Raw genomic sequence first — 18,612 nt, 5'->3', positions numbered from 1 at the left:
GTAAGGACTGTCGTTTTCTTAAACAAAATGAGCTGATGAGGCTGTATCTCTGATAACGGGCAATAATTATCAGCAACTAATATTGTATTCCCATTTGGGCCACTGTTCATTTCTACTTCAAGAGAATAAATTATATGTAGAAGATATTGGAGTTATGAATGCATTGTGAAAGTATTCCAGTGATTTTAATGTTTGAACTGTTTTATTTTTCAGAGGAAAGGTTAACTGTGGAGGTGCAAAGTCTTGGACCCCACAGGGGAACAACTGGGCCTCTTGGCTTCTTAGCTACAGGTTAGTAATAGATAAAAGATGTCTGTCTCAAAAAAAAACCTACTCCAACAGCTGTACCAGGGTTACGTATTTTTCCCATAACTTTTAACATAAAAAAATTTGTCAAATATTTTTAAGCGCCCTGCAAAAATGATTGTTTGCTCATGTGTAAAATAGGTGACATCGTCGGTGTGCATGAAGAATTAGGTATTGGTTTGGCCAATGCTATATATCGAAGACACTATAATGTTGGACTCCCAGAGTGAGTTCGTATACAGTAATGTAGCATGTATGTTATTGTACTTGTAATACTGTAGGGCCACTTCAATACCAAAGTTTCTTTCTTAGGGTTTTTATTGGTGTGGGACACATTTGAAACCGAAATCTAAAGACAAAAGTGACACGAGCGAAGTTGAATTCCTAGTAATCTACCTATTTACTAGTTAATCATTGAGAGAATAATGTATTGAATATGTACTTACTGTTGCCAAGCGATTTGGCCGTATTGGGTACGGACTGCTGTTAATGTGGTTTATATAAATCATTAAGTTGAATTAAATTCTTAGGTTGTTACTGGTTAAAAATGTGTTATACTACTAAACATTAGTAAAATAAATGGGCTAATATTATTGTTAAATATTTAATATTTTAATTATGTCATATTTATATTTACAAATTTATATACAGTTTATTTTAATTGCAATGTATATATAATATATCAATATATAAACGCAGAATGATTCATAAATATGTAATTATGTAATAGGTACTAGAATAAATCTATAAGGAAAATAGTTTTTTTTATATACCAGTATGAGTATTCACAATCCTTGTTTGTAATTATTAAGGAGTTACATAAAGCAACGCAACCAGTGTTTGCTAGATGTGAGTGGTTTTTTCCTTTTTTTTTTTATTTTTTTGTCTTTATGTAGTGTTACGTCGCCTGAGAGTTTCAGAATAATGATTTAAAGTCCATGATTCTCATTTCTCAGTCTAGGGGTGTTTACTGAAGCCTACAGGGGGTACACTGGTCTGTGTTCTCTCGCAGGGCTGGGGAGGTGTCGAGGTATACACGACGACCTGGCAGGCTGTGATCTAATTGTGAATGCGATCTTCTTGTCTGGAGATGGACGGCTTCGATATGATGTTCGCGCTTTAGGGCTTGGGGATAGTTTGGGGGTGTTAGGGAACGGGGGGGCCTGGGATCACGCCATCACCACTCATTTGCATAACCGCATTACCTACTTTAGGGCAGGCGAACAAGAAGACAAGGGTATCAATTCCGAGTGGAGACGGCTCAAGTGCGGGACAGTTAATATCAAACGGAACTGTCGGTCAAAGTAGCAGTGGAATTCCTTTTTAATGGTATTAAGTGGCTCTCTTGTACAGGAGGGCACCCTACAGGACCTGACTGACTTTATAACCCTCCTGGGCTCCCGGCCTATGACAAGCCTCTGGGATCCCACCGGCCTTGTGAACGCATCCCTCATGGGACATCACATATGAACCTCTCCTCAACATCGTTCCATAAGTGATGTTGTATCAGTCCATTAGATGTACTAGGAAACAGACCGGAGTTGGGCATTTCTGGAGTCATTGTTCTGATGAGCATAGATTTTGTACATAGACGAGAACAATGAAAAGGAGATCTAAAGTAGATAAAAAGCAGATCATGTATGAGGGCTTAGGGGAGAGGTAGGAATACATAATGAACTTTTATATCGTGATGACTAGGAACAAGGAACTGACAATCTCATATCCGTTTCGTCTTTCTGAGGATGCTCGGTGATGGTGCGAAGCAGATGGATTTCTTCACCGTTGATGACCCTTTTTGATCCTGTGTTTGATGGCAGGGTCCCTGGCGGTCAGTATCACCGTTCAACATAGCAATCACCGTTATGTACAGTTTATGCAGGCAATACGCGGGCACTAGCTTTGATTAAAGAAAAAAGTTATTAATTATAAATATAATTTTATACGAAACTGAGTCAATATCTGTTGGAATTTCTCATTTAATACCTATTTAAAACTTCCTTTTAGTGAACCTATCAAACTAAAAAAAGTGTTGAGTTGTGCTGTCTTTCTTATAAATAAAAGCACTGTATGATTTTTGATATTTATATATTTTTTAATAGATTGTTTTATAGGACAATTTATAGAGTTGGAAGCAAAGTCACGAATTATTAAACTCATGTCAAAGCCAGCAAAGATTACGTAGCTTTGGCACTTTATTGAACTCTAAGTTCTACTTGTATTGCATTTTATCTTTGAGGGCTGGCCTGAAGAGGTGCTTAGGTGGCAGTTTTTTTGGTAGGACTTTGAGACGGATGGCGCATGGCAGATCGTAGTAGAGAATGAGAGGAGGAGGAGGTATGATGCCCAGCATGTAGCGCCGGGAGCAGGAGGTACACGATTGTATATCTGTTTAGTGTGTAGTCATTGATTGATGGTGATACAGATATTTAGAGAGCAGTTAGGCCAATATAATGGGCTGATAAATATGTTACCATTTAAAGGTAACACAATAAGAAAACAGACAGGATATGCTGAAAGTTAAAACACTTTTTTTTATTTTACCATACTTTGATTACATTTATCCATTTTAGCAGACCGCATTTATCCAACAGCAACTGTACAAATGAGAAACTATCAGCAAGGCAATTTGCCATATAGCGGGCAACAATACCTGATCATAGTATAACAATGGCCAGTTATAATGTAGAACAATTTATAAATAAAAATAAAAAAGACAATATGAATATATATACCTATTACTATATATATAGTAGATATATATAGATATATGGATATATATATATAATATATAATAAGTTACATAGCAGTACGTAGATATGATGTTTACAAATAACGGCATTTTAATTGAGCGACTGTCATTTTTTATTTAATATAATTATAATGTATTTTTAATATTACTAATAATTTTTTAATATTAATTGTTTTTTATATTTAGTACTAATTTTTCAGACCTGACATGAGAATTTATTTTGTAAACTGGATCTGTTTACTCCTTGTTTATCATTTGGAATGCCAATGAATCTCCTGCCATGGCTGGCTATGCTGCCACACCGCAATGATGCCAACATTATGATGCGCGCTACATATGGCCCATGATGCAACAAAATGCAAGCCCATGGCAAAGTAAGCATCCCTACTGCTGATGTTGTGCATCTCTCTGGATAGGCTATAAGTGTTAAATGCTTACTCCTCTTCCTAATGATTGTTTTGGACGTAGCTATGATGATGACCAACTGCCATGCCACAAGCCGTACCTGCTGTCAACCTTACACAGCAAATGGCTGTCGCAGCAACAGGCCTTTATCAATCAACAGGCTCTGCTTCTGGTGAGTCCACCACTCAAAACACTATTTTAGAGTAGGTGAAATCATTTTTTTATATGATATTTTTTATAATATGTAAAAAAATTGTTTTTCCCTATAGGGCTCAGCAGATCGACCATGCAGGCGATGACACTGTCACAGAAGCAGCAGCAGGAAGAGATGCGCGAAAACGGGCGAGAGGAGAAGAGAGCCAGGAAAAGCGTCACAGGAGAACGAGTCACTTCAACCCCCCCCCCAACCGTCAGCGGCGCAGCGGACTCTCCTCCACGGCTGCACCGGTTCACCTCAGTCACGCCCCTCAGACTCACCCCTACACCCAGACCCCGAAGCCGCCCACAGGGTAGAAAGAAACATCCCTTCAGACCCCACAAAAAAGCCCCATCAGAGAGACTCTTCGCAAAGCTCAGCAGCCTAGGCCAGAGGTACAAGCACAATGATTGACCAGTGCCTGTGTTTCTTAACGTCATGTTTACGCTTCAGATTTTTACAGTGCTATTAATTGTGCACTACTTAAGGCACAGCCTGAGACAGACTTCCCGGAAGAGTTCAAGGGGGGTTTACCTTCAAAAGAAGAAGGGATTTTTTTTCAAAAGATTGGTGAGTGCACACTGTCAAAGAGCGAAAACTTTAAAATGGCAAAAAGTAAAATTGCATAAAAGTGCTAGATTTTTCACTATCTTTTTATGCATCACTATGTACGTCAGAAGCACCACCCAAAGCCGCGCACCAAAGGTCTCGCTAAGCCCACTGATACGCCGCTTCCACCGGTGACACAACGCCAAATCACCTCCACCAGTAAAGACTGAAGGTCAGAATCGTTTGTCACAACACCTAGAATAAGTTTTATAGTGGATAAACTTCTTTTAATTTAAACTCAAGCAGTTTAAAATGTCTTTTTGGAGATCTATAGTGTGTTAACTATTATAAAATCATATCCAAAATAATGTTTCTTGAAGTTAGATAAACTCTTCTTCACAGGCAGTGAAACCACTCCCAACAGTTGGCTCTTATTCAGAATAACCATCCCTCACACATGCCAAACCCCCACCAACTGAACCCAGAACCAGAATCTCACTCCAGAACCAACATCTCCGAAAAACCAGAAGTTCCTAATAGTAAAATTAGAGAGATCACTCAAGCCAGTACAGAGCCGGCCTCTCTCCAGAACCCTAGAGCCTTCGAGCATGTCAGGTGGGTAAAGCATTGACCTGAATTATTTTAAAGCAAGACATCTGCTCAACCTAGAGACCCCTCTTTTCATGATCCAGTGAATTCACAATGGATAAAATCAAGCCCTTGCCATTGTTTTTCTTGTGACGTGTCCTGTTTGGCCTTTAGATATTTTGTGGGCTAACGGAGTAAAATGGGTTGCTAGCTGTGATTTCACACATGACTTAATGGCTGCAGAGATCCCCATGCTGCAAACTGAAAGCTGGTTGCATGATATTATGTTGCTTTTTTGACCTTTTAACTTGGAGGGATTTTAGAGACTGTAAGAAGAGGAATAACTGTGGAACTTTGATCATCAGCATCAGGGTTCCGGGCCAAGGCACTTTCTAAAGAAAAAATGACCCCAAAGATGAGGCTCTAGACGCGCGATCTCAAATCTGCAGGGACCTGGCTAGTCACATCAATAGAGAAGAGTAGATGATGTACCCGGACTCTGAGTGAAAAAGCCATAATAAACTTTTTGAGGTCAAAGTTCAAAGTCAAGGATGCAGAAGTTGACCACATGAATCTTTTGTGTATTATTTGTGCTGCAGAAAACAGTGGGAAGAGAGCCTCCTTCACCTCTCACAGCAGCCCCTGCTGAGTCCCATGGGCTCATAGTGCCATTCTCTTAACGATATTGAAACAGCACCAGCAGGCGTTCACTAAGTAGCTGATCCTTTGTCGGGCTGCACAGCGTTCGCAATGCTCGCTGCCTCGAGCTCGTGAGGACCATCCTCCTCCACCCTCCCAGAATCTGCCCTCCCAGACCCAGATCCAGGTCTGATGTACATCCAACATGTGGACTAGTAAGTGATGTCTCACAATAATTTTTATGAGTCATGCTTCTACCATATATGCAGTACACATAGTACATCAAATAAGTCATAATGATATTCGGGTTAAATATTAAAAATATTACAAATCATATAACTTACCCTTTTTTTTATTATACCATAATTAGGGCACAATTAACTGTTCATGGGGTTGAAATGAAATAATCACAAATTTGTAAGGTTTGAGTGGATTTTGACATTATGCTATTGCATTAAAAATGAAAGACATGGACACAGTTGTTAACGAAATATTGTCAAGTGTTTTTTTTCTTTTTTCTCATTCTCTAATCAAAATATTCCCAGATGTTGAAAACTGATCAGTTTAGGAAGGATAATGATCAAAGAAATAAATTAGATGCTTTATTTTTTCTTCTTGGTAAATCAAAATATTCTAGATGTTGAAAAATAGGTATTTTATTAAAGTATAAGTATTTTTTATTTACTTTTTCATTTGTGTTTCCTTTCAGCAAATAAAATTTAAGTGGAAATCTTTTGTCATATTTTTTTTTGTTATTTAAGGTTTTGTCATCATACATATGGATTTCATGTACTATGTATATGTTTTTGAAACTAATAACATTTTTTATTGGTTTTTTTTTAGGTTTTGGGGTTATTTTTATGTTTTGAGATAATACATTAACAATTATGAGTAATTTTTTAATATAATTAAGGGAAATGTTTCTTACTTTTTTCCATGCTGCCTTCTTAGAAAAACTGTAAAATTATTAAGTAATTTTCCAAGTGTTTTTTTTTTTTTTTTACAAAACAAATTCAAGCAACTTCTTCACCTGTTCTGTTTGGATTATTTAGATCTATCAAAATACTTTAATTTGCAGCTACAGACATATTCATCTTTAGAAATTAAAGTAGACATATGCAAATTTTGTAAGCAAGCTGTGCAGCTTTCTATCTTCTAAATTTTCAAATATAAGGTAGACAGATGCACTTGCTATATGTAACTTTCACCCTTTGCTGTGTTTCTAAAGATCAGTTCAACAGGATGGAGAGAGGAGGAGGAGTGTTGCGCTCCCAGTTGCACAGATTCTCTGCCAGTGTTTACTTTTCTCACCACCAGTATGCCTGGCAAACATCGTTCCTGCGCCGAAGGAGGTAATTAACTAAGTCAATGAGAGCTTGATGTGACTTTGCATGACCCCCTACATAAGGTTTATCACCAGTTGCCTTCTGGGCTGTAAACTTATGTACAGGCATGTACTCACTGTATTGCTGTGCTTTCTTATACGCAGCTGTTTTGATCCCGGGAAACGATTCACCCAACCCATAACAAGTTCTTAATTTACTGCTGTGTGAGCGGGTCAGTAGCAAACATTGCATGGCATTTGTTCTGTATACAATGCAAAAATGAATATATTTGTATATACACCTCAAATTGTCTACTGTTTTTGTAAATTGCAGATTCATGCGCGACACACTTACTCGCAGATTCTTGTCTGAGGATTCCAGCGTGAAGAAAGGCGTAAAAGTGAAAGACCTTTTGGGTATGACAAATGATGGTTTTTTAATAATGTGAAAACCAGTATCTGTCTATTAATAATTCAGATAAACTATTAATGGACATTTCAGCTAGTTTTTTTTTATGGATTTTTTGTATAAAATTTTGTTTTTCTCTTACCAGCAAGAGCTTCCATATCAGAACCATATCAGTGTCACTAGATGATGAAAAAAATATGCTAGGAAAAAGACTTGTCATGGGCTTAAGCAAGAGATCATACTGGTCTGGGGCAATTACTTTTCACGTCTCTTTAATGTGAAGGGGAATAACTATGGTCTTCTTTCCATAATGCACAGAAAATGCATACAGAAATTTGTTAAGCACTCAGAAATGTTTTTGCATTGTTGTGACTTCACAGGTTGGGACCGGAGGAGGAGATGCTCGCAGAGTTCTGGGAGTGTCGCAATCGCGGAATCATTACTGTCTGATGGTTGCTAGAAGGGCTTGCGAAGGCCAATAAACCAAACTACACATCTACACTTACTGCAGATCAGCGCACAGGTTACAGTAACAATCTGTTTAGTGGATAGAAATGTTGTGGTTACCAACACATCGGGGCTGAACCTGGTTTTTTTTTGTTTTTTTTTTTTTTTTTTGTGATCAATCATTTAATTTGAGTTTTAATTTCGCTATATGGCTAATGTGTAAACATAGTTCAAAACTCTGTGCATGAACTACTTATACAAACAGCATGCCATGGTAATTAGGTCTGTAATCCACATAGTATTAACAGAAAACCTACGTGTATTCTTTTTTTCTCTATATAAAAAACTCACTTCATAAGTGTAAGCGAAGAATCACTGGCGTCATGTGAAAATGTACAGCATGGATATCCATTCTTACTGACTGAGTAAGACCATGGCAAAGATTGAAAGTCATAGTGAAAGTTATAAGGTTGAAATCTAACATTTGTTGCTTGTACTCTTTGTAATAGCTGTACTCTGAAACCCCAAACATTGGAAGAGTAGTAGTTATAAAAGTCGTCTCTAGTGTTGCTGGGAGTCTATAGAACTATTTATGCGTTTTTGCTGCCTTGGCAGTTTTTCCACAAAAAAAAAAAAAGGTTTTGTCAGTAGACAGCACGCAAGAGGGGGGCTGGAAATGTAGTGATCACTTTGAGTAATGAGGAGTTCGGAATCAATCTCACAGGCAGCCATGCTCCCCCCCCCCCGCTTGCTAGTGATTGCATCATTCTCTCCTCATGGAGTGCAGATATACGGATGCTCACAGAGTTTAATATCTTGTGCATTACTAACGCGTATACTACATGTAGCATTTATTTTTTCATTTTAAAGGGCCAAGCATACTATGACTATGCATTAAACAAGTAATCACAAGGTCTAGCCAACGGGGGGGGGTTTACTTTTTAAAAAGTTTGGGTTTGTGTAACTTTCTTTTATATTATATGGGGTCACTTCATGGTCATTATTAAGGAATGGTCAGTTCAGTACATTTTATTGCATAAGGAAGCAAAAAAAGTACATTTTTTTTTTCAATTTCTCAACAGCACTATTGCGTAGGTATGGGAGACAAAAGAGTCCTTCAGCTGCTGGTAATGTGCAGAGACCTCATTTTGCATCTAATCACAAACATATCCAGAGATGAATTAAATACCGTGCATTCTCATTTGTATATATAGTATATATTAAGTTCGAAAAAGAGAGGCCTGGAGTTGTTTCAGCGAGGCTGAGGTCCAAGTTGTATTGGTATATTTTCTTTAATTTCGCTATCTCTTTCAGCTACAATTACTAGAAGTAAAATGGTTGAGGCTGTCATGTTGTACTTTAACGCATGTAGTAAAGACGTTAACACTATTGTTCTGTAATCATGATCTTCAATTTCTTTATGGCGCCTTTTAGGTTACATTTGTGGATAGCTTGATCATCCGTTCTCAGTCTTATTCCCTAAATTGAACGTGCATTTTTCATGGGTGTGCAGAAAGATGAAAATTGTCTATTGTCAGCAAGGCAGCTAGAAGTTGCCTGTTCTACATCCAAGTGTTCTCGCTGATCGTGCACGTAATTTGAAAGAACAAGCATTGTAGGGTTGGAACCATTTGCAAATCGTTACTGGTCCTCATGTAAATTAACCGCAGCTTGGCGCGGTGGAGGGAGGAGTAAAGAACATTAAATTTCTTACATTTCAGCTCAAGTATCAAGGAAATTTGCTCCAAGGGCAATGATAAATGTGCATCTTAATTTTCTTTGCCAGAAAAAGAAAATTGACTGATTCTTTATTGCAGGCAACTCAGACTATTTGATCGCTGGAAGAGCTATGTGGGCAGATGACACAAGAGCTTGGCTGACCTTACAATCTAGAGGGAAGCGACGTCATCAAAATCCCTGAACATGGATGGCCTCTCAAGGAGTGACGGTGAGATGAGAACCTTAGAAAAACGGTTTCAGATTGTTTATCTCCATGATAAACTTTAAGTTAATGATGTCGTAATCTTCTACACCCTTTAGCGACGACAGAATAGAAAAAAAAAGCTTGGTTGGTGGTTGAGCCAATAATTTACATGTCTGACCATTAAAAACAGGCTTTCTAATTTGTTAATGCACTAAGGATATGTATTAGATTTTCATTTATTAGGCGCACAAGTGTTATTTCCCCTGGAACTCGTATTTTGTTAGTAAGGGAACATTTTAATCGCAACCGATATTGAGAAAAAAAAATCAATAGAAATAAGGGGTGAGCTTTTTATAACATTTAATACATCTTTTCAATATAAAACCGGATAAAGATGTTTACTATTGTGTTTTTATGCTTTTGTGGCGGATGATGATTGGTTCCCTAGGGCGGCCGTTCTGGACTCTCTTCACGTGGTGGTAGGACGTCATGTCAGCCTTAGTGGCCGCCACACGTTATCCAGAACTGACCACACAGGGCAGCACTCATGGAGCGGGCCAAGTGCTGTGAGCGGAAAAAGAGTATGAGAACTTCAGCCTGGACTGCGCTTCCGCAATGAATGTAGCCCACTGCCACTTGGTACACGTCAGCCATAGCACTAAAGACCTATGGCTCTGTCAATCGAGCCCTGGGGCCAGCATACCTGGCTAATGGCGATCCGTTTCGCAACACGCAGTCCTGTTTCCCGCTCAAAAAAAGTGTCTCTGGCAGGTGAATAAGTGTGGAATCAAGTGGGTCCATCAGCAGAGATCATGAATCGCAGAACGTGGCGAGAAGTATTTGATCATGGTTACTGGAGTTCAACGCGCAAGAATTTCTTCAGTCGGTATAGGCTATCAGCAGGTGTAAATCTTCGGGAAAGACAGATGAGTTTGACAACTTTCATACTTCACAAACGCCAACTAATGAGCAATATGATTTATTTCTCGTCGTTTTTATTGCAGAAACGAAACTAAAGACACAAAGTTCTCTCAATAGAGACTGGTGGAATATACTCCAGTATGTATGCATCTCTTTAGTCTCCCAGGCTCGATGGCACGTGCTGGGGCTTTATACGTTTATATTAACTCTAGTGTTTGTGTTGGCTGTTTTCTCTTTATTAAGGAAATCCCAATTCAGGAAATCACTTGATCATTTTCTCAGACGAATGATCTCAATCGTCTGGGTGTGCTGTGCAAAACTTCATGTGTAACAGTGAAACTAATAAAAACTAACAATATACATCACATGTAAACTCATTTCCTTATTATATACAACAGCATTAGCATTTTGGGTTATCGGGGCTTGCGATTAGTAGTAACCAGTCCAGTGGGACTCATGTGACAAATAAACATCAGGACCCCAAAATGACGAAGGCAAAGAAAGTTTGCAAAAATGAGAGAATAACTCTTCGGTCATTATCCCACTATGACATATACCGTAAATGCACAATTTACTCAACATTGATAAATACACATTAAATATATACGACAATAGTAAACTAGAAAATACATTTATATGTAAATTAAAAAACTGAGATTATGATTTGACTTTGTAATTCTAATAGAGCTTGAGTAATAGAAAAAAGCAGGAATAAAAAAGAGCGTTATAAGGTGATACTTCCCATTCCACGAATGACCTGCACTATATTGTCATTAAACACTTACCCCCCATGTCCGTTCACATGTACTCCTATTTTTACTTCCGTTAAAAGGCTGCTGTTTGTACTACTCGCGGAACGCAATAGTTAAGATATTTTGGATGAAAACACGCGGGACGGTGCCTGTGTCTGTTCCCATATTACTGCGCGGCAGTACAATACACAGTCAAGGTCTAGGTCCATAAAAGGTATGAAAGTCGTCATCGGAATCTCCATCTGCCATCAGATTACGTGCAATCTGGGTATATATGAAGCGAGCGGGGCAACACAGCTTTTGTAAGCGAAGAAACTAAACATAATGACTGTTATTTCAAATAAAGTCATGAGGTTGTCAACAGTCTCCTCTGTGTCTTCATTATCACTCTTATTTATTAATTGTGAATTGCTATTCTGTGTATCATCCTATTCTCGTCATCCATAGCAATCATGGATGCCTGTTTTATTTTTAAATGCATATGCTAAATAGCATCTTATGATAGAACACAGTAACAATATTCAAGCCTCCAAGTTTTCATATTCATCGCCAAATATCTTAATTGTGTTCACAGAATTGACAAAACGGCACGCACTTTAACGGGTTTGGAAACGAGAATGGGTAGGTGTAAGTGATCTAATGACAATAATCTTTTCATTTTTTGATGGATGGGACGATATCCCTTTAAAAAGAAGGGCAGTGCTATGGTACTTATACATAAAATTGGTTGGGCTGTGGGAAATAGTGGTCATTATATTCAGGCTTATATACCAACAATATTTGATCACAAGATGACCAATGAGAGAAGCAAGTATTTGACACAACATAGATCTCTTTGTAGTTTTGATGGGCAGTTTATGTTGGATGGGCAGGAGTCCGGCCTACTGAAGAAAAAATGCAGGGACAGTAGAGTGACTGTATTAACTCTCAAGTTTTGCAGGTAAGTGGTCAAGACCCCAATCCAAATCCCTACAGTTGTATGTGTTTTAAAGGTAATTATGAATTTATGAGTATACATACGGGCTGTAAGCATGACAACTTGATGTTTGGTTGCAACGATAGTGACTGGGAAAAGAGAAGGGAGTTCCTGCAAGTGGATGAGATTCTAGCTATCAACCTGTCAGCTCATCAAGCAGACTACAGCACAGAAAACCCCAGTCAAAGTGAGTAAATAATATGTTGTACACTAGCCATTCCAGAATAGATTTTTTTTTTTAGTAGTATACTTTGCAAAGGTACACATTGTAAATGGATAAAACCGCGAGACTGTAAAGAGTGGGGTGGTTACAGGGGGGGCGAAACAAATTGTTTTTTTTTTAAACAATGTTACAATTTTAATTTCCATCTCTTTTGAAGGCTTTGTAGTCATTAATGATTCATGAAATTTGACAGACTGACGGACGCGTAAACTTTTTGAAGGGTAGCATCATTGTTTGCGTGATTTTTCTAGGGAGGTTAATTGTAGGCGGTGCGCTGGGCTGCTCTTGTTTCAGTATCTGCGTGGATCTAGGATTCTCTCCGTTGTTCGCAAGGCACTCTCCTTGCCATATTGCGAGGCACGTCACCTTGGAGGCCATCTTTCAGGATGGCTAAAGCAACGACATCCCTCTTGCAAGGTACAGTATTCCCCTGATAGTCTTCTTATACTAGTGAATTTGTTAGTACAGCATAGCCTTGATCTCAATGACGACGCCACGACTCAATATGAGCCATAGATCTACAATCAGTATATTTGTTTTTTGTGTTGGCATAGGGTTTTGTGAATATAATGTTTGCGATATAGAACTGGCATAGTGTGTGCATGAAGGTAATCTCAAACCGGACACTCGTTTTTGGAGGACGCAGGTACCATTTGCCCGGAGTCACACTCAGAGATGGAGGCCATTTTGGTAAGTGAAGGATGCATTGATGAGAAAAAGAAAAATAGGTGAACAGAGAAAGATGAAAGCATGTGAATAGTTTTCTTTGCCTTGATACATCTGAAGCACATTGCAGGCTGGGAGGAACTCTCGGCGGCATGCCCATCATGCTGCCCTGGTGGGAAACCAATGTTTCTGCAAGATTCGCAGCTTTAGTGTAAGTTGAGGGCTGTTCCTTTCTATTTCATTCTATTTAGAAATGTGTGCTTACATGAAATGCTTTTCTCGTAGGTTGCATATTTGAAGGTGGTTACAAGACTTTTGCAAACTGAGATGGGCATCATAAATCCAGCAGAAGTGAAGGAATTTTCCATCCATGCCACTAAGAAAGGATTGGTGGTAAGATAGATTTAGTCACTCTTATGCTCAGAGAGAACCACATTGAATCACGTCAATCAGTTGCCTTTCATGACTGTTTGGTGTTTTTTTTGACCCACACTCTCTTTTAGGGGATGTGTGACCAACGTGCGACAATTCACTCTGGATTGGAGTATAGGTTTGAACTGCCTGCCCGGATGATGGCTCACACACATCCCCTCTCCTTTCATCGAATAATCTGGTGAACAGCCACGTCCAGTTTAACCCAATGAGCTTTATATGGAGTTCCACTACCCACGCTGGTACAACACAAAACACAGTCAACTTTGAATTCCATTTAGTCATAACACAAACTCTTGTTTTACATTAATTGACATATCAAGAGTTTCAAGATCTATTTCTGGAAATGTATACACTACTATTCAGAAAAGTTTGGTGTCTGTAAATTTTATAATGCTACAAAAGATGTTTAAAACACCCATTTAAATAAATGACCACTATTTATTCATCAGGTAATCCTGAAAAAAAATTGCATAGTTTCCAATTCCAACGAAAACAGCTATTAACTGTTTTCAGCATTGATAATAGTGAGCAAATGTTTTGACTGAGCACACAAATCAGCATATTACAAATGAGTCACTTGCCACTGAAGACGGGGAAAACAAAGGCTGGCAGAAAGAATTTCAGTTTGTTTCCATCAGAAAAAATAATTACATTTTTAAATATTTTAAAAATAAAAAAAGATATTTTAAATTGTAATAATATTTCACAATTATTATGGATCAAATAAATGCTGCCTTGGTGAGCATAAGAAACTTCTTTTCAAAAAAAATTGAAAAAATTATGTTTTATATATATCCTTTTATGTGATGGTATGCTGGATGCCATCTCTATGTTTTTTTTAGCTTGTGGCTCAATTATCTGAAAGAAACAGGGAAGCTGTTGCTGCCCGAACAGCAATACAAGCTACAAGCAGGTGGCATCTGTTGACCGCCTCTTCACCACCTTGCCCTTGGCGGGACTGCTTTACCCTACCAAAGTAATTTATATAAAGCCTATCTCAAACATTGTGTTTCGCCATCTCCCTAAACCTTCAAGTGAAACTTTGAATTGATATTCAAAGTCTTGCATGGTTTAAATATGACACTATGTACAACCATAATTTAAATATAGTAGTTTAGATTAATTTGTAATCAATTTTTTTTATCTTCAGCGCTGAGGTAAAAAGCAGTACCTCCCCGAAAGGAGGATCGGCTCAGTGATGAAAGACTTCTTGATACTATACGGGCACAGTTTTCTACCTTAGGCCCCTTGGGCCATCTTGATGCAAAGCTCGCTTTATCCAGTGAGTGAACAAACCTGTCTTAATGTTTCCAGACAGCTGTAAAACCATTTTCAGTAATTGCTTTCACATCCTTATGCATATAAACAAACTCTTCAACTTTCCAGGAGCTGTCAGTTGCTTGCCTTTCTTTGGATTTGATGTATTCACCTGCTCAGAAAGTAAGTAATCGCAAGCTAGCCCCTCTCCCTCCCTGGTCGCAGTCAACTATGAAGTGAAATCAAAATCTTGAGCCCAAATCACGAGGTATGACATCTTGTCAGTTACCATGATGTTTTGATCTTAATTTGTGTTTTTAAAACCATACCCGACCACAACTAAAGAATCACGAACTTTGCAGAAAGCATGTTTGACGAATGTCTCTGGAGGACGGCAGTCCTTGCTCTCAATCCGTCCCAAGAAAGACAAGCTGCCATCAGTTGAGATCAGCTTTAGTGGCCAAACTCAACCCAGACTGATTCAGCTTCAGTCTAAAGCAGGTTCGTATGGAGATTAATACAATCAGTATTCAAGAGCCGGGCTTAGTAATATTTTTGGTTTAATTAATGAGATTGCTCTATATGATTGGATCTGTTTGTGTACTCCGGCGACAAGAGCTGTGCCACGCCCATGCTGTGATTATGGAAGAGGTGGTGTGAAACCCCCCCTACAGCCAATTTGTCCAGTCGGGCCGGAACCCCACATTAAACAAACCAACATATGCAAAGCGCCTCACATAATAACCCATGACTTTACTCTAAAGTCAAGATGGCTCATGCCATGAAATATTAAGACGTTATATAAAAAAACAAAAAAAAAAAAAAGAAAGCTGTACAAAGAACGTTGATGTAAGATACAGGTACTGACTAAACCACAATGTTTATATTCATTATAGCCAGGGTTTCTTCAGGGGCATTAAAGATACTACGGACGAAGAGATGTATCAGGTACGATTTTCTATAAAAAACTATCATGACATTTCTGAACTGTTTGCGGGATGAACCTTAGTGATTTATTAAGCATTAATTGAATTAATCATTTTTTTTTTAAAAACAAATATAATCGGTGTGTTTGATTTTAGTAGCTTATGAATTTCTACACTAAATGGGGTGATTTGATTATATTTATTATAAGGCTGCATCTATTTGTATATGTGTTATAATTGTTTAATTATTTGCCTCCAAATAAAAAAAACTGATTAGTTTGTGTAGATGTTAAAATATTAAAGTGTTAAAGTATTAAAGTATAAATGTCTTCTGAAGTGTATTTTTCATTATTTTTCGATAAAAATCACTAGTAGCCTATCTCTCGTCCTTTCTCTGTCTGTTTTTGCATTTTGCGTGGGCAGCTACAATATTTAAAGAAGACGATATTTAAAATATTGCATTTATTATAAACCCATATGACATCAAAGGTTTCATTTGAGTGTTCGGGTAAAATACGCCTAAAACCATGAGCCAGACAACAGCAAGCTGAATACCCCTCCCTGTAGTACTGACAATCACAAACAGAAAACAAGGCAAATCCCGCCTTCGATATTCACTGAAACAATCAGATTCCACTACATCGTCCCCTAACACACAACACACCAAGCCCTTATCTTCACTAACATGAGGCCGTCATATACGAAGGGAGTCCAAGGATTTGGAGTACCAATATTACTTTGATTCTGCTTAAAACCGCTCTTGATGATGACCGATTGCCACTTGCGGGTTCGCGTAATGGTTGCAGCTCTATAACGTAAATGTACGTCGATTTAATGTTGATCTGAACAAAGCTTCCCCGTAGACAGTATCATTTAAACCCGGGCCACATCTGGTAACATGAACCCGCTGTGTTACATGTGTTTCTAGAATGGTGGTTTGTAATTACTATTTGTCTATTAAAATGATTGTAAACTTTGACAGCTTCATTTTCAACAAGTGGAGATACAGCAGGGGGTTTCTGATTTCAGGTTCGCAAGCTTTGATCAAAACGATAAACATGCCCAACAGGGGGAGCTGCCTTTCACGTTAACATAGGTGTAATAATAATCGGAAAACCTCTGGGATATTATATTTCATTAGGATGGGCTTAAATACATCTAAATGAAAAGCTGTTGCTGTAAATTGCCACCTGCTGATGTGATTGTTCCGATGCATCCTGCCTTGTCATTTCACTCTCTGTAGGGTTAAATATTAAAGTCGCCTCAGGAAATACGGTAAAAAAGTACTTATGTATGCTGTGGAATACTGTCAGCCCCTGATTCTCTGCTGAATATTCTGGATTCATGAGATAATGTAAGTGATGGTTCAGTCGCTGGTTAATGACAGTTACAGTGAGCCAGTTTTGATCTTCGGCTGAGTGCGGAGTAAGTTTCCTGGTGAGGTGTTGCTGGTCCTTCTCAAATAATAAGCCAAACTCTTAGTGATGTGTTGGCAAATGTCAGCCTCTTACCTAGAAGCCCACAGATTAATGATTAAATTGTCCTATGCATTTGTTTGAAGGTTGTAGTGCAAAAGCTGTTTTTGCAGATTGCTGGCACTCTTATCTTATTTCGCTTGTCTAATTTTAAGACTGTCATTGTCTCATTGATCTCCGTTTGGTACACAGTTTTTGTTTTTATCCAGCTGTGTTTACTCAGTGCAACTTATAACATCCCAAGTGAAAATACACACCACGATTTTCAGAAAAAAAAAAAAGCAGAATCACTGAGGTGGAAAAAGGATCAGCTGCTTGTGTTAGTATTTTGTTGAACCACCTTGTGCTTTAATGCCTTTAGTGTGTGGGATATGTCCTCTACTAAATTTTGCACATCTAGACTTTGCGATATTTGCCCGCTCTTCTTTGCAGAACTGCACAAGTTTAGTTAAATTTGATTGCTGAGCGTTAGTGGACTGCAGTCTTCAAGTCATTCCACAGATTTTCACTGGGGTTTAAGTCTGGGCTCCTGATTTGAGTTTACAAGTCATTTTTAGGTGGGGGAATTAGCCTTTTTTTTCACAGTCAGTGATTCTGTTTTATAATTTCAATTTTTATTTTCTGAGATGTTTGTGTTTAGGGCTGTGCGATCTGGACCAAAAAAAAAAAAAACCTACCACGATTTTTTTTAATCAATTTTGCGATCGATTTTAATCACGATTTTTGACACACACAGACATGCTTTTACCAGTCATAAATGCCTTCAGTATAAATTTGAAAATCATCTTTCCAAAAGAAAACCCAATGAGAGCTTTATCAAAAACTTGTAACATGCCTCTAGAACAGACATAAGTCAAAATAATCACTAAGTAAAAGATGTCAAACAAAATGTCTAGACCTACGCAATTCCAGGCTGCAAATTCCAGGTTGCAAAATCCCGTGTCCAGGGCTTTTTTTTTTTTTTGCCATGCATTGGTCATAGAGCTCATTGTAGCGGTGCCTCAGGTGCTGAAATATATTTATTGCCCAAGGTTCACACGTACTCCGTCTGCAGTGCGGATACAGTATGTGTATGCGGTGCAGAAGCTGCAGCGAGAGCGCGTTATTGTAACGCGAAAGCACATTAAAATAAGCGCGAGCAAGAATCTCTCCACTCGCACGAGATTTCTTTACTTTGTCACAAAACCAGACACACGTGCTCAGATACACGCTGCTCTCATCCGAGAGAGTGCGCACACTTAAAAACATGTCTCCTCTCACTCACTCACAACTCTCTCTATGCTCATGCGCTAGATATTTATTCTGTTTTCGCACCTTTCATTGTCTAACCTTTTCGGTTCACAGATCTTTTACCGCGTGCAGTTTGAACGTTTAATCCATTAACATGGGCTCGGATCACAGACAGTGTGTTGAACCTGGATATGCCCAGTCTTTCTCTGTTCTCG

At 38.4% G+C, this 18,612-nt stretch overlaps 1 pseudogene; it reads left to right on the top strand.

The window, feature by feature from the left end:
* The first annotated feature begins 4,662 nt into the window (after positions 1–4,662).
* Positions 4,663–18,612, top strand: part of LOC109086320 — a 39,659-nt pseudogene continuing 25,709 nt past the window's right edge.

The sequence above is a fragment of the Cyprinus carpio genome, chromosome A12 (assembly GCF_018340385.1).
Source record: "Cyprinus carpio isolate SPL01 chromosome A12, ASM1834038v1, whole genome shotgun sequence".
In the NCBI taxonomy this organism is placed as follows: domain Eukaryota; kingdom Metazoa; phylum Chordata; class Actinopteri; order Cypriniformes; family Cyprinidae; genus Cyprinus; species Cyprinus carpio.
This window is presented reverse-complemented; position numbering and strand designations above follow the sequence as displayed.